The sequence below is a fragment of the Podarcis raffonei genome, chromosome 3 (assembly GCF_027172205.1).
Source record: "Podarcis raffonei isolate rPodRaf1 chromosome 3, rPodRaf1.pri, whole genome shotgun sequence".
In the NCBI taxonomy this organism is placed as follows: domain Eukaryota; kingdom Metazoa; phylum Chordata; class Lepidosauria; order Squamata; family Lacertidae; genus Podarcis; species Podarcis raffonei.
The window spans coordinates 22,646,205-22,668,332 of NC_070604.1; the positions used below are offsets into that span (position 1 = coordinate 22,646,205).

General features: G+C 43.6%; 1 protein-coding gene across 7 annotated transcripts in view; it reads left to right on the plus strand.

The window, feature by feature from the left end:
* DLGAP2 (DLG associated protein 2) overlaps positions 1–22,128 on the plus strand; it is a 403,016-nt gene that overhangs the window by 265,706 nt on the left and 115,182 nt on the right. The window lies entirely within an intron of this gene.

Genomic DNA, 22,128 nt, shown 5'->3' on the forward strand with positions numbered 1-22,128 from the left:
CTTCGCTGGCTGTTGTTTTTGTTAACTCTGCTGTTGACCTAACAGCAGCCGTTTTACTCTGAATTTTGTAATAGTGTGGTTCTTTTCTCCCTCCCCCCCCTTTTGTGTACAGCACCTTGTAGTTGTGTGCAAAAGGCAAAAGACATAAATATTTCAGTTTCTCGTGAAATGCTCCAGCTGCTGTAGATGGATACTCATTTTGTAAAGGTCAAGATTACCCCAGAGCTACTGCCTCGAATGGAGACTAGCTAACCCAGGTCAACATCCATGCCCATGCTATGTAAGGCCGCATTTTCTAGCAGGCAACTTTCCAGCGGCCTCATGCCAGTGGTGGGTGAAGCAATGGATATGACGCTTATCTTTGTAGAGTAAGCTACAGTCCAGCCACACAAAGGTTGGAGGTTTCTACACATACAGCTCTCCACCTAACCAAACAAGAACATAATTACGGTTCAAAGAGTCCTTCCAACCAGGCAAATGGACTGGAGGGGGATGTGTATCAAGGTGTCAGGGAGCCAGTCAACAATAAGTCACACAAGGCTGGCAATGTAAGGATAAGAGGAGATATGGTACAAAAAGTGAATAAGGAGTGGGCTATCTATATCTATCTATCTATCATCTATCTATCTATCTATCTATCTATCTATCATCTATCTATCATCTATCATCTATCTATCATCTATCTATCATCTATATCTATCACCTATATCTATCTATCTATAAGGAATACATCAAAATTTATGTGGAAAAAGTAGAATTTCTGACAGATACTGAGTGAATCCAGAAAATGATTAGAGTGAAAGGAGAGTAAAGTTAAGACAAAAGAAGAGATTAAAGAAATAATGAAATGCATTTAAGCCAGTTGGAAAAATAAAGTAGCGTAACAAGAACGGCTGGAAGTCAAGTCACTTGGTGGGTGTCCGTGTGGGGTAGGTGTGTAGGTATGTTGATATGTATAGTATAGGTAGGTATTATATAGAGTAATGTAGGCATGTTTTATGTTATGAAAATTAGGTAGTGTGTTGTGTACGTGTATTGTGTAAATGTATATGTATGTGTTTTATATGTTAATAAAATAAAATAAATCACACAAGGCCTGCTCAGGGGTACCAGACCTAATGAGCGCAGCAACTCTTCTCCATAGGTGTTGCCCCAGTGAAGCAATTGTGAAGGCTGAAGGTCCCTGCCTTCCCACAGCCACCTAACTCTCCTCCCCCACCCCTCCAGGTCCTTCTCAAGCAATCTGAGACTCTGCCAAGGCGCCTATTATTCTCCTCCGCCCTCTTCATCCCTCTTCTGGTCCTGGGAGACAAGTGGGGAGGGGAGCTTGTTGCAGCAGGAGGGGGAGACCCCCTGGCTTCTTCACCAGCCTGGCTCATCTCTGCCTCTTGAGCCCACTCCCCTTGAGCCTCTGATTCTGGACTGCTCTCTGTCACAGACTCTTCCTGCTCTCCCTTCAGCTTCTGACAACTCCTTGTCCCAGTCTTCTTCCTCTGACCAATCATCATCATCCCAGGCCCAGGCCCCAGGCTTTGAACCTTTGTCCCATGTTGGTTCTCCGGCTGGTGCCTCCCACCATTCTTCTGTTTAGCATGTTCTCCTTCATAGAGAGCACGTGTTGTGGTGGGGTCTGACAGGGCACCCCTCTGTTGCTGGGCCATCTGCAGTGATTGGGCGGTTGGGTTACTGGGCAAATTTTGGTGTTGCCATTTAGGGGGACGGACCAAAGGTTATAAAATCAAATCCTGCAGCACTGACTGGGCTCTTTTGCTGCGTGCATTGGATCACCTGCCCACCCTCCCTAATCTAGGGCTGTTGTGTTTGGCATTGCTGTGCCTGTCGTGGGGTCGTCTGCTTTTGGGGCAGGGGCCTGGTAGGAATTTTGTCCATTTGGCTGATTGGCTGGTGCCATTTGGTTTTTGCCTAATGCGTAGCAAATCGTCACAACTTGTAAGGTTGCGGTTAGGCATTGGTTAAAAAATTGGCTGGTGGAAGGGTAAGGACTGGCGGTGCCTGCCCCTCCAATGCTGCTGCGGAAAGGGAATTCCGTTAAAGGAATCCAGGGGCTTGCTATTCTTTTGTCCATACTCCTGAATGGAGCTTACGGCCGCGCAAGCCCCCGGGAGCATGCGGAGGGCGGGTGAGGGTCTGGTGCCCGGCTCCATGCTCTCCCCAATATTGTTTTCCCTTACTGGCTTTCACTGGAATCCAGAAGTCAGTTCTGTCCCTGGGCGTGGGGACAGATGGTCATAACCAATGCCTAAGCAACCACTCACATTTATGTATTTTAATAAAGTTGTGGCCAAAATTATGCCAAAAACCTTAAACAAAAATTATGTGTGAATTGTGAATTATTTAGTGGTGGCTTGGGGGACCTTGACACGCAACCAGCCAGCCCACAACATTGGCCAGCAAAGAGCATGGCCAGGGTGGGGGGAGGTTTGGCCACAAGGGCCAGGTTCCTGGGCTTGGAGCTGCATTTAACCTCTGGACTTGAGATTCCCCCACCGCTGTCATAGGTGAAAACATACAGCATTTGCACTGGGCAGTTTTTGTACTACACAAAACACTAAAATAATTGGAATAAATAAGGGGAGGAAACCTTGCTAGATTAAGCTGTTCTTTGAATCTGCCCCCCATTTTGGGGAACAAGAGGTGCATGACACTATCCCAGGCATAAAGATGACTCTGCTGAAGCAGAAAACAATCTCCTTTCTTGCTATTTCATATAGGTACTCTTGCAAGAGCAGAATCACGTATAACATCTTTATAGAAAGGGACATTGCTGCTTCCCGGCTACCACATAAAAGAGCATCTAATTTCTCTTTACACATCAGCTTGCTGCTAACTAAAAACCAGCAACGTGTTTAGTCTGTGGGTAGTAAAAATCCATAGGGTTCTTTAACAGTAACTCTTCGAGGAAAGCCAGTTAAATAATGTTTAGTCATGGAGAACGATAGCATAAGAAAATAGCTTGGTTTTTTTTAAAAAAGGGAGAAGTGAATGCTTCAGCAGGGTGTGCAGTACAGCCCAAGATAATGGCTTTGATTTAACATTCTTCTCTCGCCAGGGATAAATCTGATAGGAAAAAGTCCATAGCTCTGCCCTGGGAGCCAGAATGCTTAGGATTATTTACAGTGTGGACCTCTAAGTAGGTCTACGCAGAAGTAGGTCTTATTGACTCAATGGGATTTACTTCCAAAGAGATGGATCACAGCCCAAGAGTAGAATCCAATGTCGCTCTAAGTCTCTTATTCTGTCAGTGCAATAATTTTTATTTGCACTTCCAGCACCCCGCTAAATCTGTTCTGATGGGTTCCCCCACCAATCAGGAGCAGATTCGGCGAGGGAGCAAGGCACTCGCAGAGAAATAGGAGGGAAAGTCCCATTGCACAAGTGGTTCTGTATTGCCCCAAACCACCCTTTTTGATGCTATTTCCTACTCTCCAGAAAAGAAGAAAATGCTTCTCATTTATTTATCAGGCACAAAACACAGTACACACTGTAAATACTTTTTTTGGAGTGAAACTCATTAAGCGGTAGGCGATAGATTTTAGCAAATGATGTGTTAAGACAGAAAATGGATGGCTTGTGAGTAGGATGTGCTTGCATTCCTTTTAGTCTTTGATTTGTAAGATGCCACTTAGTTCTGCTGACCTAAGCCTTATAAGCAGGGCACTCTACCAAAGAAAACTGGTTACCAGTTAATTTATTAGTACTGTGAAGGTGCATGTGAGGCATGCAATGGAAATATAGTGCAATTGTTATTTACACAGAGAGAAGTCAGATCATTGATGTCTTTTTCTCAAGCTCCTGCTTTGTTCCAGGGGTGCGAAACAGTTTCCTCCCTGCCAGAATCTTATTCAGGACCTCAGTATATCAGTAACATCTGGCAGTGGGGTGAGCGGGTAGAATTCCCTCCCCCTCCTGTATGATAGCAAGGTGGTACACATGGCCATGGCTTGGAGAAAACGAACTCAAGGGCCAAATTGAGACCTATGCCAGGCCTATGGGATAGACGTTCCCCACCCCTGCTGTAAGACTATGTCCAAACCAGCTACTTTTCCAGTACTTAACAAGATTGACAAGTGGAGCATACATTTACATGCATATTTATTCCAAAGCAAGCCCCTCTGTGTTCAGTTGGACTTGCTCCCTTGCAAATGAGTATATAGTCATACGTAAGGTTACAAGCGCTTCAGGTTGCATTTTTTCAGGCTACAGATCTCCAAAACCCGGAAGTACCAGAATGGGTTACTTCTGGGTTTTGGCAGTCACGCATGCACAGAAGCACTAAATCGCACTTTGCACATGCACAGAAGTGCTAAATGGCAACCTGCGCATGCACAGACACGCTGTTGCCGGTTGCGAACTCTGCGTGCATCCCACACATATCACGTTCGCAACCCGAGCATCCACCGTATAGGATTGTAGCAATCTCTGAAGTTTCCCCCACAAACCCTGTCCAAAACAGGTGTTTGTGGACTAAACTACAGCCATTTTTTAAAAAAAATGGGTGTGAGCAGGGCTTTTTTTCAGCCAGAACTCACCGAAACTGAGTTTCACAGCCTCTTTGATGCGTTCTGGCACCTCTTTGTAGCATACCAGCAGCTGTATAGCGGCACAGCACCCAGAGCTCTGTGTCAAGAGGCTTTGGGCTGCATGCTGCTCATTTCCTCCCCCCCCCCGCCCCAAAAAAGAAATTGTCCATCAATTGTCCATTAGGGTTGTCCATCAAAAAGAAGAGGGAGTTCCTGGGTGAGGGAAACCGTAAATGTTATAGGTGATCCTGGTCGACACAAAGCTTGTATTTCCTAGTCAGCATACAAGAAGTATCAAATAACACTAGCTGAATGAAAACCTTTATGTAGACAAGGATTGTTGTTGTCGTTTTAGGTGGGCAGACGGGCAGGGTGGGGGTGGGGAGCTGCTGTCTCTTTAAGAAACAGCAGTGGCTCAGCTACGCCTGTAGCAAAGATCTCCCTCACAGCTGTCGGTGATTAAATAGAGAATTCTAGCAGAGTAGAATTGCAGCGATATGGCTGAGCCAGCAGCTTGCTTGAGTGCTGACTGTTGGAGAAGGGAGACAGCATATAAATTGAAAAGGGAAGAGGGAAGGGTGAAGCCAACGTGTAGCTTTGGGAAGGAAAGAGGCTACTTTAGGATCTGTGACCCTGAGAAAATGTGCCTTTCCTGAAAAGAACCAGATGCACACTTTATACAGGGGGGAAGACCCAAATAACACAATAGCCCATTCAGGTTTACAAGCTGGAAAGTGTTGTTCTGTAGCCAGACACACGCACACACTGATATTGATTCATCTGTGAATTTCTTTTGGCTCACTTTCCCTAAGCACAATGTGGTCCACCTTCACCCCGTTTTCAGTTTTGTCCCATAGTTAGTAGGTGGATGTAAGGGGATGTAAGCAATTTCTGTCCCAACCCATGTTCCTCACAGTCACGGTCAGATTTGTTTCCTTTCTAACACCGTTTGATTTCTGCTTCTACTGATGCTATTCATCTCTCTGCTTGTGATGGCCTGAAAAGGTAAAGGTAAAGCGACCCCTGACCATTAGGTCCAGTGGCTTTATTGGCCAAGGGAGCCAGTGTACAGCTTCCGGGTCATGTGGCCAGCATGACTAAGCCACTTCTGGCGAACCAGAGCAGTGCACGGAAACGCCGTTTACCTTCCTGCCATAGCGGTACTTGCACTTTGACGTGCTTTCGAACTGCTAGGTTGGCAAGAGCAGGGACTGAGCAACGGGAGCTCACCCCGTCACAGGGATTCGAACCGCCGACCTTCCAATCGGCAAGCCCTAGACTCAGTGGTTTAGACCACAGCACCACCCACGTCCGACTGATGGCCTGGAACTCACCCAATTAATTATATAATTAATTTCATCCCCTTTCCAAGGAAGGGAAACGTCAAAAACAGGGCAGAAAATCACTTCGTTATTTATGTAACGTTTCATGACGTTAAAAATAACTTAAAATGATCGCAAATATCACTCATATCCAGTTGTGTGATCTCTGTACCTGGCTTATGATGGATGCGTGAATTATGGCAACTACCTCTCCCCATTTCCATTTTCCAATGGGATTCTCTGACATGTCTGGTGGGTAGGGAAGCATCCAGAGGGAGGAAAGCTGAAGGTTATTGTGTTTCAAAGAGAAAGGCAGGATCTCAGAAATGTGATCATGCAGCCCTCTTGAAAACAAGCTTATGATAATAACTTAGCTAATAATAATGAACCTTGAAACAAGGGTAGATGTATGAGTGCAATTGCCAAGAACTGTAGAAAGCAAATGGAGGCAAGGAAACCCTCCCTGCTCTTTTGCCAGTGATTTCATAACTGGATATGCAGCAGGTGTACTTGGGAGCGTTTTATTTTGACCCTTTAATATGTTTTTTTTAAGAAATAACTGGTACGTTTTATATATACTACAGTGCCACAATTTCCCCCTCTCCACTGCTATTCTGCATTGATAAATTCTTTTGTATTATTTATTTAATTTATTTTATACATACATACTGCCTTACACCTGACGATCACTTCACTGTATATATAAAAAAGACAAAAATACATAATAATAAATTTTATTTATACTAATTTTTTTATTTATACCCTGCCCTTCCCAGTTAAAAAACCGGGCTCAGGGCAGCTAACAACAAATTTAAAACACTTAATTGTAAAAGTAGCATAAAATGCAGTATAAAAACAATGAATAACAATAAAATTCAAAGTTCAGAAATCAATTTAGGGGAAATCCATCTAATAAGCATTAGATCATCACCAGGGCTAGCTGGCTGAATTAGTCCTACTTGGGCCAGCGAGGAGGCCAGGGGAGAATTAGCTGTGGGGTCTCAGAGTGGGTAATCTTCATAAAAGGGGAGAGGGAGGGAAGAGAAGGGAAATAAAAGATCAGGCTAAGTTCAAATTGAAAGCCAGGCGGAATAGCTTTGTCTTACAGGCCCGGTGGAAGGAGGTTAAATCCTGAAGCATAATAACAAACAAAGCAGTAACAATGTTTTACATTATGACAACCTAAAATATGAAAAGGAGTGCCCGTAAAACAAATGGTCTGTGCTATCTAGTTCAATATTATACTTTGTTGTTGTTGTTTAGTCGTTTGGTCATGTCTGACTCTTCGTGACCTCATGGACCAGAGCACGCCAGGCACTCCTGTCTTCCACTGCCTCCCGCAGTTTGGTCAAACTCATGCTGGTAGCTTCGAGAACACTATCCAACCATCTCGTCCTCTGTCGTCCCCTTCTCCTTGTGCCCTCCATCTTTCCCAGTATCAGGGTCTTTTCCAGGGAGTCTTCTCTTCTCATGAGATGGCTGAAGTATTAGAGCCTCAACTTCAGGATCTGTCCTTCCAGTGAGCACTCAGGGCTGATTTCCTTCAGAATGGATAGGTTTGATCTTCTTGCAGCCCATGGGACTCTCAAGAGTCTCTTCCAGCACCATAATTCAAAAGCATCAATTCTTCGGTGATCGGCCTTCTTTATGGTCCAGCTCTCACTGCCATTCATCACTACTGGGAAAACCATATACAGACCTTTGTTGGCAAGGTGATGTCTCTGCTTTTTAAGATGCTGTCTAGGTTTGTCATTGCTTTTCTCCCAAGAAGCAGGCATCTTTTAATTTCATGACTGCTGTCACCATCTGCAGTGATCATGGAGCCCAAGAAAGAAGAAGAAGAAGAATTTGGATTTGATATCCCGCCTTTCACTCCCTTTAAGTAGTCTCAAAGCGGCTAACATTCTCCTTTCCCTTCATCCCCCACAACAAACACTCTGTGAGGTGAGTGAGGCTGAGAGACTTCAAAGAAGTGTGACTAGCCCAAGGTCACCTAGCAGCTGCATGTGGGGGAGCGGAGATGGGAACCTGGTTCCCCAGATTACAAGACTACCACACTTAACCACTACACCACACTGGCTCTAAAAAGCACAGGACACAATATAGGGGGGGGGACCTTTTTCGCTGGGTGGGCAGGTGGTGGATGAGGTAGAGCTGCCCCACTGCTGATCTCCACTGATGTCTGCCTGCAGAATTACACCAACATCATTCTGTCAGTGCAGAGTTCCGCTTCTGTTACCATTTAGGCAAGTGGAATGTCTGCCAGTGGGACCCCGTCAATGGAAGCCAGCAGAGAGTCCCCAGTTGGTGCATCCCATGGGCAGAGAGAGGCTGAGCTCGCCCACAATATGTTGTGTCCCAAGTTGCCTCCACTGCTGTCATGTGGGCCTTTCACCCTGACTGCCATGCACAGAGAGGCTGCAAGCGCACCAGGGGCCCCTTTTGCTCCATTAAGGCTCACCTGGCTGAAGGTGAGCTTAGAGCTGCAGCCTTCATTCCAATTGTGGATGTTTCCACTATATTTGCTTCCTCTCTGCCTGGCAGATCAGCTGAGCACAGCACATTTTAAAAAAACATTTGATCTCTTTGTTCAGTGGGACTTCTCTGAAGCCACTTTCCTGTGACTGAATCCTGTGTCATCAGAAACGCTCCGCTCTGCTTTTCACCTGTCAGTTTGTGGCGAAAAGCTTTTGTTCACTCTATAGCCCTTCGCTTTGGTAGAAGAGACGGAACTGCAGCAATGATAGTAGTTAAGGTACCATTTCCTTGCCTTCTGGGACCCTTAAGAACCATTGTGCTGTGAACTGTGAAACTGACCATCTCTGCCTCAGAGACCTTGTTACACAGATAAATGAGGCAGTTGGGGGGGCATGTATCCTACTATACAAGTGGCAGCCCTCTGTTTTGAAGGGCTGTGGGAGGGCAGTCCTCTGTTTGAAGGTGCCCTCTAATTGAAGGGCTGCCTGGTCAAGAAAAAGAAAAAGGGGGAACGGGAGGGGCCTTGTGGTTATTCATCCACAATGAACACCTGGACAGGAGACTGTGCAGGTATCCAGGCTGCCTAGTCAGCTTCCCCCACTCTGGAGATACTTGGTGTATTTTTATTTAAATATTAGTAATTATTCCTAAATTTGTACCCACACCTAGAAATGTTTCTGTAGTGTAGATTATTGTGGCTAGCAAGGCTCTTCCTGTCCAAATGCAATTGCAACTGCCCAACCAAAAATTAGGCACTCCTAGACCCTGATGCTACCCAAATATAAATTTTGTGGCGTGTAACTGAAAAGAGGACTAAGTGGACTAAGACAATGACTGTTTGAATAATCTGCAAATAATACTGAGTGATCTATTAATTTGGTCAGAGATTTGGTGCCTGGCTATAAACTTGATTTGGTCTATGCCATGTGGGGTATTATTTTGCTGTTTTGCTGCATATAAGTTGGAATGGATGGGCCAGTCTATTTACAGTCAGTAGCATTTTGAGTCATTTGTAAATCTGTTCCATCCCATTTCCCCATTAATCTGTGGTGTGTGGGGGTGGGGGTGTGAGACACACACCATATACAGTATATACATATAGTCTGCAAAAATTCCAGTTAATTATAGATTTTCTCACAATGCATATTTCAATATCTATTTTATTTCAATGTGTACATTTCTACATGTATAATCTCCCTTTAATACATTTTGTTACTTTTTTGTGTTGGGACCTGTATTGTAAAATTCAGAGAAGTGTGGAATCCGTTGGATAATTACATCCTGGTCCTCACCTCAGTCCAGGAAGCGTGGACCAGATCACTGTGCCTCAGAATTCAAAGAAATTAAATTCCACAAGCATCCCTAGATGTGAGCCTGTGATCTGATAAGTGTCTTTTACACAGGCTGTACTGCTGCATGATGTACTCTATCCAATAAGAGGTACATTCAAAATATGACTGAGTTTTTCTCATGGACCTGTGGAGGCTTTGATCCAAATTGATTTTCAGCTAGGAGCCAATGTGCACCAGGTTTCTAAAAGAAGAGCCTGAAGCACACCCAAAAGCAGCTGCAAAAAAACACACAGGACCTCCATCAGGAAGTGGCATTGGTCCTGCTGTTCATGCCTGAGAAGGGCAGGGAAGCTGTCAGAGCTGGGTTTTAGCAAAAGATGGGACTATACTTAGTTGCTTCATTGTTGTGGTATAGGGGTTATTTGGCTAATGTTTCTGCCACTGTGGCAGACAGAGAGCACTGATATAAGGTTATTGTGTGATCCGTGCTGAGTGCTCTATTAAACTTGTTAATGTTGAAAGGCCTCTATTTTGGCTTTAAAAATTAGGTTTTTATGAATTATAAACAAAGCAGCACCAGCAGAGTTCTACTGGCACTTCCATTTCCTCTCCTTCCAAAATCTTCTCCAGAGGGTTGCCAACCCCCGGGGTGGGGGGTGGCTGACTGCAGGGGAGAGAAGAGGAGAGGAGAAATGTCTGTTCTGCCTATGCAAGTCCCTTGTCCTAGTGGAACAGCAGTGCCTTGTTTTCAGTAACATAACTCAATGTGGCAGGAGTTTCCCATGTATGTTTTATACAGCTCAGGGAGTTACCCAGCAACATTTTATGGAGCTTGGGGTGGGGCAAGGTGGAGCTGGTCTTCCACAATGATGATTGGAGGAGGAGCGGAAATGGCCGTGTTGCTTCGTTCCTGCCACTCCACTGCCAGCTACGTTGGCACAAACCCGCCAGGTAATAAAACAGAATGGCAGCGCAATGGAATTGAACTGGCATGCTATTTCCACTGCTTGCACACCCTTGTTTTTATAATTGTAGCTTGTGTGGGTTTTACAGAAATCGGGTCCTCCCTTAAAGAGGGCACACATTGCGGTGAGACCTGGAAAACCGACACCCTGTGTTGTGGGTGGGTACGATTGGTCAGCCACAATACTCGATCGGTAGGTCCCTTGAAGCTGGGTGCAATCTGGCCAATGGGACGCAGTCCAAACGGTTCAAAGAACCTATTTATGCCCATGCACGTGACCCAGAGCTTCCTCTTTCGTGCATTCAGAACACCCGCCCACGTCTCCCTACTTTTAGGGCTTTGCGCTTGACCTTGCTATGCTTTCATGTGTCGTCTATCATTGAGACAGGGGCATGGCAGGAATTTTCCCCACTTGGCTGATTTGCTGTTGCCATATGGGTTTCGCCTGCCGTGTAGCAAAGCGTCACAACTTGTAGGGTTGCGGATAGGCTGTGGTTCAGGTGATAGGGATGGGAGAACGGTCTCGCCATCCCTATGTGAAGGGTATTCCATTAAAGGAATCCAGGGACTTGATGGTTTGGTCAACCCCTGAGAGGGGGTTGTGCCTGTGCCTGAGTCCAGGGGGACATTTGGGTGGTGGAGTTAGCCTGCTCCCGGCTTTCCGTTTATCTAGGTGTCCACCCTTGGCTGACCTATGCTGGAACCCTGGGTCGAACCAGAGCCTATGCAACCAGTTACTTTCTGTAATCAATAAAGTTGTGGTCTAAATTCTGCCAAAAACCAAAACCAAAATTTTGAGTCAAGTGTGAATTTATTTAGGGGGGAGGTTTCTGGGTCTGAACACGCAAACAGGTGACTCTGTAACAAATCTTGTTGTCTTAATTTTGTCCCTCAGATGTTCCTGGAGCCTGTTTATTCTTACAGTTTGGGCCAGATTTGCACACATGTGCTGTCTTAAAATGCATGACAGTGAAGTGATGGAAAAGGAGGTAGAAGGTTCCTCCAAGCCAGGGGCAGGGAACCTAATGCTTGGAGGCTTCTCTGCTCAGCCCTCGGGACTCTGCCTAGGCCACACCCTTGTCTAGGCTACACCCATCACCAACCCTGCTGCACATGCTCCTCAAGTTCTTTCTCCTGGCTGGGATATGCCCTTGAGCTGTGACAATGTCTCTTGCTTACCGGAATGGAGAAATGGGGAGTATGTAGAACCTCTTAGCCTTTGAATGGTTGGAATTTAGCCTCCTGTGCAAAGGCAAGAGTCCCATCCGTTGCTCTGCCCATCATCACTGGCATGTGGTTCCCCAGAATGTTATTCATGTGGGAATGTGGCCCTTAGGCTGTAACAGGTTTCCCAGCCCTGCTCTAAGCTGTCCTTGATAGTATGAGCAAATGAAGCTGGGCTGCTTCCTTCCATCTCCCATTCAGACTCTGCCAGTCAGCGGCAGCAGATTTTAGCCGGACCAAAGAACATGCCATAAACCTGGGAGGAAGCATCAGTGTATTCCCCAGCAAGTCATCCTCTTCTTGTCTCCCTAATGCTATGCAGGGGAACAGCAACGCCATGCAAAAACCTGCAACTAGCACATGGAATGAAAAAGACCACACAGATCCCTTCAAAAAGTGTGCAGCTTGGAATACTTTGATAGATAGGCTCTGTGATCATGGTGCTGGTCTGTAATTAAAGGAATAGAAAGTAGCAATTTTTATGATGCAATTGCAGATTTCACTATTTAACAATTAACATTAGATGCTTTATACGTATCCTCCTTGAATCTTACCTCTGCCATGTAGTCTTAAAATTACTGTAATTTGGCAAGTGATTAGCAGTGAACTGATTCCTGTTATTGCGCTACATACATGACTTTTATTTCTATTCCTTAACCCTGACCAATCTGTTAATATCTAACTTGTTTGGGTGTTAAGTAGAGTGAACACTTCATGCTTCCTCTTTGACACATCCTTAATGTGGGTCATACTACTCTTTGTTAGCACGTGAGTTCAGATTTTGCAACTTTTTAAGGCGGTGGATGGCAGCAGAAACTTTTGGATTTTGAAATGTGATTTGGAAGTATATGCTTTTCACATCTGTATCCACGATGAATGCATTCTGATAAGGCCACACTGATTTCAATTTTCTGAAGGCGCTTAGTTCCCTATGAAGTTTACTGGTAACTATTGCAATTTGCTGGCATTTCCATCTGTGCTTGTTTAAAATCATGAGACTGCCTGGTAAATCTGAACATTTCATGTGCTGGAACACTGCAGATTAGCTACTTCCCCACCTCACCTTCCAGCACAACGTCCTGTGAATGAAACTCTGCTCATGGAATATCTACATGCAACCCATATGTGTGTGTGTGTGTGTGTGTGTGTGTGTAAGAGAGAGAGAGCCTGTAGAAATCTGGAGAAATGCTGCATGATCTTGAAATCCCAAATTGCAATAAACGAAGCCTGTGCCTTTAAAATATCAGACATGGAGCAAATTTAGGGGTAGCCTTATATTGCGTTAAAAATATTGGGTAAATTTAATGTAGGAGGAGCTTTTATTACACTGCGTTGGACATTTTAGTCATAACCCTCCCAAGTCAGTATCTTATTCACAAAGAATTAGAAGGAACAGAGCTGGGCGGAAGAAGGAAAAAGATGTGGTTTCTTATCCTTAGTCTCTCTCTCTCTCTCTCTCTCTCTCTCTCTCTCTCTCTCTCTCTATCTCTCTCTCTCTCTCTCTTTCTCTCCTTCTCTTTAAGTTACCAATTATTGTAGTCCCTGATTGGCAGTTGCTTATTTCCTACCAAGTTGTACAGCTGCTGTGTTTTTGCAGTTCTCTGCCATTCAACTCAAAATAAAGAAAACTTCGCAGTTTCTCCATGGCAACCATTCCATCACTTGATTCTTGTTCTATTTCCAAGGTGCCTGAAAGGCTCCTCACAAGGGGGAGGAAACAAGCTCTAAGCAGGGTTTGAGAAAGTGAGGGTGGTGAAAGGTACGATGGAATTTAGAAGATATTTCCGGTCTGCTACTTGGACTGGTCCTGACCTTTCCTCTCTTCAGGAACACCTTCTGGTAGATGGGGTTTTTCTGAGGTTGGCATCCATGCAGGGATGATTCAGCCCACCCACCCAGGAGCAGATAGACAGACAGTTAATGTGGAAAGTATTTTTTTAAAGGAAGCGGGGGTAGGGGGCGGCATTTGAGTGTGGTTTGCGTGGGTGGCAGAGAAAAGGAGGGCTGAGTGGCTACTTCTGTAATACACAAATTTGCAGGAAAGCTTTTTGCAGTGGTTTTTCCAGCAGAGCTCGTAAAGATCTTATAGTTAATATTGGCAAACATTGAGTGATCGGGGACACTCTTACGTTGGAGATATGTGTATATATGTGTGTGATAATATGTGTACATGGGATTTCAAACAGAGGACAGGCTTGTAGTCTTTTCGGTAATTTTGTTTTGCATTCTCTGTTGACTTTAGGGTGCTTTCCTTTTGTGTACTGTAGTTTTCCGTCTATAGGACGCCCCCATGTATAAGACTCCCCCAATTTTTGGGGACTCCGATTTAAGAAAATGGGGGGGAGAGAGAGATGGCACAGAGTTGTTGAGCTTTTATGGGGGCCGGAATGGCCAAAAATCACTCACCCACCGCTGGTGATAGCACGCATCGCCGAAGACCCACAGCCGCCAATCAACCGTGCGATTGCCACAGAGGCAACCAATCGCAAACAGCCCTTCACACAGCCGCCAATCACCCGCCCTGTCGCCACAGAAAATCTCCTGCTCATGGCTGCAACCAATTGCCCAACCCCCCTCTGCACTACCCATGTATAAGACAAGGGCAAATTTTAAAGCTAATTTTTAATACGGTATTTACCCTGCATTATTTCCCTCAGGTTGCCTGCACACAATAACCTTTAAAGCACATTCAGAGCTCCCCTCAAAGAATTCAGGGCATTGTAGCCTAGCTCCTCACAGAGTTCCCAGCAAGCCTTAACAAACCACAGTTCCCAGAATGCTTTGAAGAGGGGGGAAGTGCTTTGAATGTGCTTTGAAGGTATAGAGTGTATAGACACAGCATCAGTTAAAAAATATTCTCTGTTCTTAGGGAAGGACTGAGCAACTAATTCCACCCTGTTCCACTTTCACTGGCACGCAGTCACTGATCGGTTCTGTATCTCTTAAGTTCTGTATGTTGTTTAGTCGTCTTAGTCGTGTTCGACTCTCCATGACCCCATGAACCAGAGCATGCCTTGGAAACTCTCACTTTCTTCTCAAAGCTTCTCCTTTTTTTATGTCCATGGAGTTTTCTTGGCAAAATACTGGAGTGGTTTGCCAGTTCCTTCTCCAGGTGGACCACATTTAGTCTAAACTCTCGGCTATAACCTGTCCGTCTTGGGTGGCACTGCACGGCATAGCTCATAGCTTTTCTGAGGTATTCAAGCCCCTTCACCATGACAAGGCAGTGATCCTTTAAAGGTTTTAACCTTTAAAGTCCTATACGGCCTAGGACCCTCGTACCTACGGGACCGCCTCTCCTGGTATGTCCCACAGAGGAACTTACGATCTTGAAACAAAAACATCTTGGAGGTCCCAGGCCACAGAGAGGCTGGCCTCAACCAGAGCCAGGGCTTTTTTGGCTGTGGCTCCGATCTGGTGGAATGCTCTGCCACGAGAGACTAGGGCCCTGCGGGACTTGACATCTTTCCGCAGGGCCTGCAAGACAGAGCTGTTCCACCAAGCCTTTGGCCAGGGCACAGCCTGACTCCCTCCTTTGGCAATCTTCACAGAACTCTAGCCCAATGGTTGCCATCAATTTGATTTGAATTAATTTTATAATGAAATGATTTTAGAATGTTGTATTATTTTATTGTTGTTAGCCGCCCTGAGCCCGGCTTCGGCTGGGGAGGGCAGGATATATATATATATATATATATATATATATATATATATATATATATTATTATTATTATTATTATCCATGAAGGGGAAGTTCTGTATATATCCCAGAAAAAGGAATAGATAGATAGATAGATGATAGATAGATAGATAGATAGATAGATAGATGATAGGAAACGTGTGTGTGTGTAGGAAACTTTTTTATTTCCAATAAATTGTCTGATTTCCATTTAAATTCATCCAAGTTTGTGGCCATCACTGCCTCCTCTGGGAGCAAGTTCCATTGTTGGCCTATGCACTGTGTAAATATGTGCTTTCTTTTCTCTCCTGAATCTCCCAGCGTTCATCTTCATTGAATGTCACTGTGTTCTAGTATTACGAGACAGTGAGAAAAACCTTTCTTTGCCCACTTTCTCTACAATTTCATACACCTCTGTCATGTTTGCTCTTACTCACCTCTTTTCAAACATCCCAAGCATTGTAACCTTTCTGCATAGAGGAGCCTCTCTAGCCAATCGATCGTTGTTTTTTCCCCTTTCCTGAACCTTTTCCAGCTCTATAATATTCTTGTTGAGGTGAGCCAACCAGAAGTGAACACAGTACTCCACGTGGGGTCACTCCATAGATTTGTATAATGACATTATATTGCCAGTTTTATCTTCAACCATTTTCCTAATTATCCTTAACATGAAATTCACCTTATAAAAAACACAGTGGCAGCATATTCATTAAGTTATCCACCAATGGCATGCAGTCAATGGACTGGGGGGACTAGGCTATTCCCCTAAATATTCCCTTGGTGCCTCCTTCCCCAACCATGGAAGATTCTGCCTGGCTTAGGGAGGGAGGCGTGATGCTCACACGTGTGACGTCAGGACGTCACACATGCATCCCCTCACAATTGCCTTCTCAAGCTGGCACCTCTGGGCCTAACTGTTCCTCTATGAAAAAAATCACCATGTTATCCGCTATGATCACAAAGTCTTCTTCCTAACCAGTCACTGCCAGTTCATACATACAGTTCATATATGTGCGCCTTGATGTACATCCATTTACATTTGTGTACATTGAATCACATTTGCCATTTTACATCCTTTTCACTCAGTTTGGAGAGATCCTTTCGGAGCTTTCTGCAATCCCTTTTTGTTTTGACTGCCCTGAACAACTTGGTTTCATCTGCAAACTTGGATACTTAACTCTATATCAGTTATGAACAAGTTAAGAAGCACAGGTCTTAGTACCAATCCTTTCTATATCCCTCCATTGGGAGAACTGTCCATTTATTTCTACTCTCTGCTTCCTCTTTCTCAACTACTTACTAACCCAAGAGAGGACCTCTCCTTCATGACTGCTAAGCTTATTCAGGAATCTTTGGAAGGTACTTCGTCAAAAGCTTTTTGAAAGTCTAACTGCGCATTGCAAACAGGATCACCTCTATCTATGTACTTTGCTTGTGCTGTTAAGCCAGCTGTGAAGTTTGGTATGTTCCTCAGGTATATAATGCAGCTTGCATGATTCTGGATAAGCCAGTTACAGAATGACAGATTTTGAAGGACATAAATTCATAGATCATCTAATCCAAGCAGCTCTTTTTTAGGCCCTGTGACTAATTATCCACACATTTTGCTGAAGACTAAGCAAAAGGCTCCCATAATTTGAGAACAATGTGTGATAGGAATCTCTTTTTTCCATGGTTTCAGTTTCAGAGCCTAGCAATGTTATCTATCTACCAGATCAAAATCTATCATTCAAAATGTATGTATAGCCACACAAGCTGAGGAATGAAGAAATAAACTGAATATGCTGGAAGACCTGAATTGGTTTTTGCGCTGACTGAATGTTTTTGCAGGGCACTGTCGATCTGATGTACACAATATGCTAGAAATATGTTACAGCATTTAGGCTGGATCTAGACACATCAAAGAAGCATTTCAGTTAAACGTGTTGCAAACTTTGTATGAGAAATCGGGTAAGCAGAAACAGAAACTCCACAGCACCATCTGGTGTCACAGTGTTAGAATGCATAAACAACACATATAAAGCGTTCCAGTAACAGAAAGGTAGCCGTGTTGGTCTGCCATAGTCAAAACAAAATTTTTTTTTCTTTCCAGTAGCACCTTAAAGACCAACTAAGTTAGTTCTTGGTATGAGCTTTCGTGTGCATGCACACTTCTTCAGATACACTAGTGTATCTGAAGAAGTGTGCATGCACACGAAAGCTCATACCAAGAACTAACTTAGTTGGTCTTTAAGGTGCTACTGGAAAGAAAAAAATTTTTTGTTTTGACATATAAAGCGTTTTTTCTTTGCCAATGTAGCTGAGTCCTTAGGTGCCCATAATAGAATTGGTTGTACAATCAATTCCCTCTTCCTGCCAGCCTCCGCCACACAAACACAACAATCACCCAGTTCTACTTAATTGGATAGACTTTTTCATATGTTTAAAAATATTTTAACTACAAGTGTGTTTGTGTGTTGCACACAAGTTGAAATGACAGAGGGTTCCTACATCGGTACAAGATGAGGAGGAGGAAGTCTGCAGTCTTTCCTTAATTATAGTTTTGTGCGTTTCAAAATATAAAGTAAGACTGCAATACAAAGCAAGCTTTAAAAGGGAACAAGTCAGAAAAGATTGTTTGGCCGAAGAAAACAATCACTTGGGTGATGATGTTTTTCTGGGACCCCACTATCCCCATAAGATATTAAAATGAAATCCCTATTAAAGACCCTTCCCTTTTAACACATTCCTCTGCAGATTCATTTCTCCCCTCCCCCCTCACTACTTATTTACATTGCTTGGTTTTTTTCTTAGCAACAGTTTAGTATCAGCTGTACCACAGCTGAGAGCTTGTAAACATGGTGGGAAGAAGCAGCTTCATTAGTGGCAGAATATTTATCTTCTTGTTGCTTTTCCAGCCTGTGAATAATATCTGAGTATGTTGTGCCAAGTTGAATGGTTCTAATTCACTACAACATAAATCGCTGAAGGCAAATATATTGTTAGCGAAGCCGTTGATGTGCTAATCACGTTCCTGTGTCTCCAAGTTACATTAAAATGCATGCATTTATGCAGTTAGGAACCTTGAGAAATATTAACAGATGACTCTGCGAAATGTACAAGGTATATTTTCCCCCCTCCACTGTCATTTGATAGCCCATGGAAACAAACCAACTCATTTTATATTCTTATATATATGAAGATCAGGATTTCATGATTATGACTGTCAGTGTTGATTTTTAGGTATTGAAATATCATCAAATGCATTTAAAAAAACATCTTTAAAACTGAAATGATATTCAAATAGAGGTCACTTGGTTCTCTACAATGAGATCTCATCATAAAATTATCCAAAATTCTCAGAATTCCATTAACTATATATCAGAACTACAGCTTCTGATAGCTTAAGAACTATATAGTATAGGTGCAGGTGTTTCACATTCCAGTGGTATTGATTCATTTAATATGTTTTGTCACAGATTGTGAAAAAATATACAGGTAAATAGCACACATCTATTTAGGTGCCTGAAATAACTCTATTGACATACATACATACATACATACATACATACATACATACATAATTTTATTTGTATGCTGCCTTTCCATAGTTAAAACCATGCTGAAGGCCACTTACAACATGTAAAAAACTTGTTGTTGTTGTTTAGTCGTGTCTGACTCTTCGTGACCCCATGGACCAGAGCACGCCAGGCACTCCTGTCTTCCACTGCCTCCCGCAGTTTGGTCAAACTCATGCTGGTAGCTTCGAGAACACTGTCCAACCATCTTGTCCTCTGTTGTCCCCTTCTTCTTGTGCCCTCCATCTTTCCCAGCCTCAGGGTCTTTTCCAGGGAGTCTTCTCTTCTCATAAGATGGCCAAAGTACTGGAGCCTCAGCTTCATGATCTGTCCTTCCAGTGAGCACTCAGGGCTGATTTCCTTAATAACAAACATAAAAAAGTAACCATAAATAAATAAAACATCAAAAAGTACACAAATTGGGGGGAAATCCACATAAATCATATTAAGATCTAAAATAAAGATACAAAAAATAATATCAGTAACAGCAGCCCCCCCCCCCACCAAATCTTCTCTGAGCAATTCCCTAGCACTTCTTGGTAAATATACAAGTTCACAAAACTGGATTTCTGTTAAACCACAACTATCTATAAACTATTGTAGTGCATAAGAAAAACTATGCAACAAGAGGAATTCCACTTTGTAAGTTTGACAAATATTTAGGAAAACCACTGTTGCTGGAAGTGCTGCCAAGCCTGCTACCAGTGAGCTGGGTTAAATGCAAGTGTTGCGGGCGACTGGTGTTCCTAAAAGGTGCTCATTGCAGCTCCAGACTGTGCCATTGTTAGCCTATGACACAACATTTCCCACTAGGCAAGAAATATGTTCCTGCTGTATGAGAATGAGAAATGCTTAAAGTAATGATTTCTCGGTGTCAGGGAAGGGAGGATTGTTGCGCCGCATCTTCCCTAAACAATACATCGGTATATGCAAAAGCTAGGACAAGTTGTTCTTTCTTCATAGCTAGGATCTTAGACAATATTACAGTGCGCTTGCTCTTTTGCATGCTGCAGGAAGGATTGTGTGAAGTGGTTAGTGAAGGACCTCTGACTCTTTGCATGTTTTTCTTTCACCGGATTTCTCATACACACAGCAACCCAGTTCATATGGACGGGGAAGGAGGTTTGCAGTAATTTTTAGGAAGTCATTAGCTTGCACTAGGCGTCCTATTGGGAAGACCCAGTTTCCATGTTCTGGAAGCTGGGAAATAGGGGTAGTACAGGATTCCTTTTGGTGTACCGACCTCCCTGCTGCACCAAGGATTCCCTGTCAGAGCTGCTCCAGGTCATGGTGGATGTTCTCCTGGAGACACCTAGTTTGGTTGCCCTAGGGGATTTTAACATCCATGCCGACACAACCTTACAAGAGGCCGCTCGGGACTTCCTGAAAGGCATGGCTTCCATGGGGCTGTCCCTGTATATGTTTCACCTAACTCATAGTTGCAGACATGCCTTAGATCTGGTATCAGGAAATTTTTATTTCCTGAATCGGGAAATTTTTAATGTCTAATGTTTTACCATTTGTTATGTGCTGTAAGCTGCCCAGAGTGGCTGGGGAAACCCAGCCAGATGGGCGGGGTGTAAATGATTAAATTACTATTATTATTATTATTATTATTATTATTATTATTATTATTATTATTATTATTAGACTCCATGAGAATCAAATTATTATTGTGCCATTGGTATATATTTAAATGTAACAGGAGTGTAGTGAAAACAACTAAAGTACAACTGTTGTTGTTGTTCAGTCGTTTAGTCGTGTCCGACTCTTCATGACTCCATGGACCAGAGCACGCCAGGCACTTCTGTCCTCCACTGCCCCCCGCAGTTTGGTCAGACACATGTTTGTAGCCTCGCGAACACCATCCAACCATCTCGTCCTCTGTCGTCCCCTTCTCCTTGTGCCCTCAATCTTTCCCAACATCAGGGTCTTTTCCAGGGAGTCTTCTCTTCTCATGAGGTGGCCAAAGTATTGGAGCCTCAGCTTCAGGATCTGTCCTTCCAGTGAGCACTCAGGGCTGATTTCCTTCAGAATGGATAGGTTTGATCTTCTTGCAGTCCATGGGACTCTCAAGAGTCTCCTCCAGCACCATAATTCAAAAGCATCAATTCTTCAATTGTACAACTGGAGTGTACTAAATGCAACATTGTTCCAGTAAATGAGTGTATGTAGTAGTTGCCAGCACATACATACATGCATTCCCAGTTTTGGGTTTCTAGTTACTCTTGAATTCAGGCATCAAGTGTTTTTAGTACATGATCTGTTTTCCCTGCCCATGGCAAGATAAGAGAGATGTTCAATTAATGAGTCATTTCTGCTCTATCAGGACAATGGCAGTGATTAGCTGTAATGTCTGACTTTCAGTTCCGCTAGGAGCACAGCTGTGCATCCAAGGCTCCACTCAACTCCCACTCTCGACTGCAAATAGGATTTCCTCAGCAATAAAACCGCCATATATGCATCCGGATTTCTGAATAAATTGCTGGTGGACTTTGTCAGAGACACAGCATATATGCCTTGCCCAGTCAAAAGTGTATTCAGTTGAGTTTAAGGGGAAGTTCTAGGGTTGCATACTAGCAACACACGCAAAGTAGAATAAAATTAGACAGCAGCTAGTGACCACTATTTTGATTGTGTGATTTTTTAGTACTCTAACCAACCCTAGATCCATTATTTTCCAATCTCAAGGGCTCTGCCAGGTTAAAAAAAGTTCACATCTACTGAAATCTTTTACATGCCAAGCTATGAAATCATTTTCAGAATGAAGTTGAGCATTTTCAAAAAGAAATGTAAACCGAAACAAGCTGAATTCCCTGCAGATGTGCACAGGACAACACAATAGTAAAGAGGAAAACCAACTGTGGTTAAGAAACCCAGCAGCATGGTTTCTGTTTGAATAGTGTAAAAAGATTTAAAGTGAAATATAATATTAATTTTTCAGTTCAAAATAAATCTGGTGCTATGAAAGGTAGACAGCCTTTCTACCTGTACATAGCAAGAAGACCACATGCCACCGGGATAATAAAACCAATGTTTGCTTCTGCTAAGCAAATTTAAATAAGAGTCCC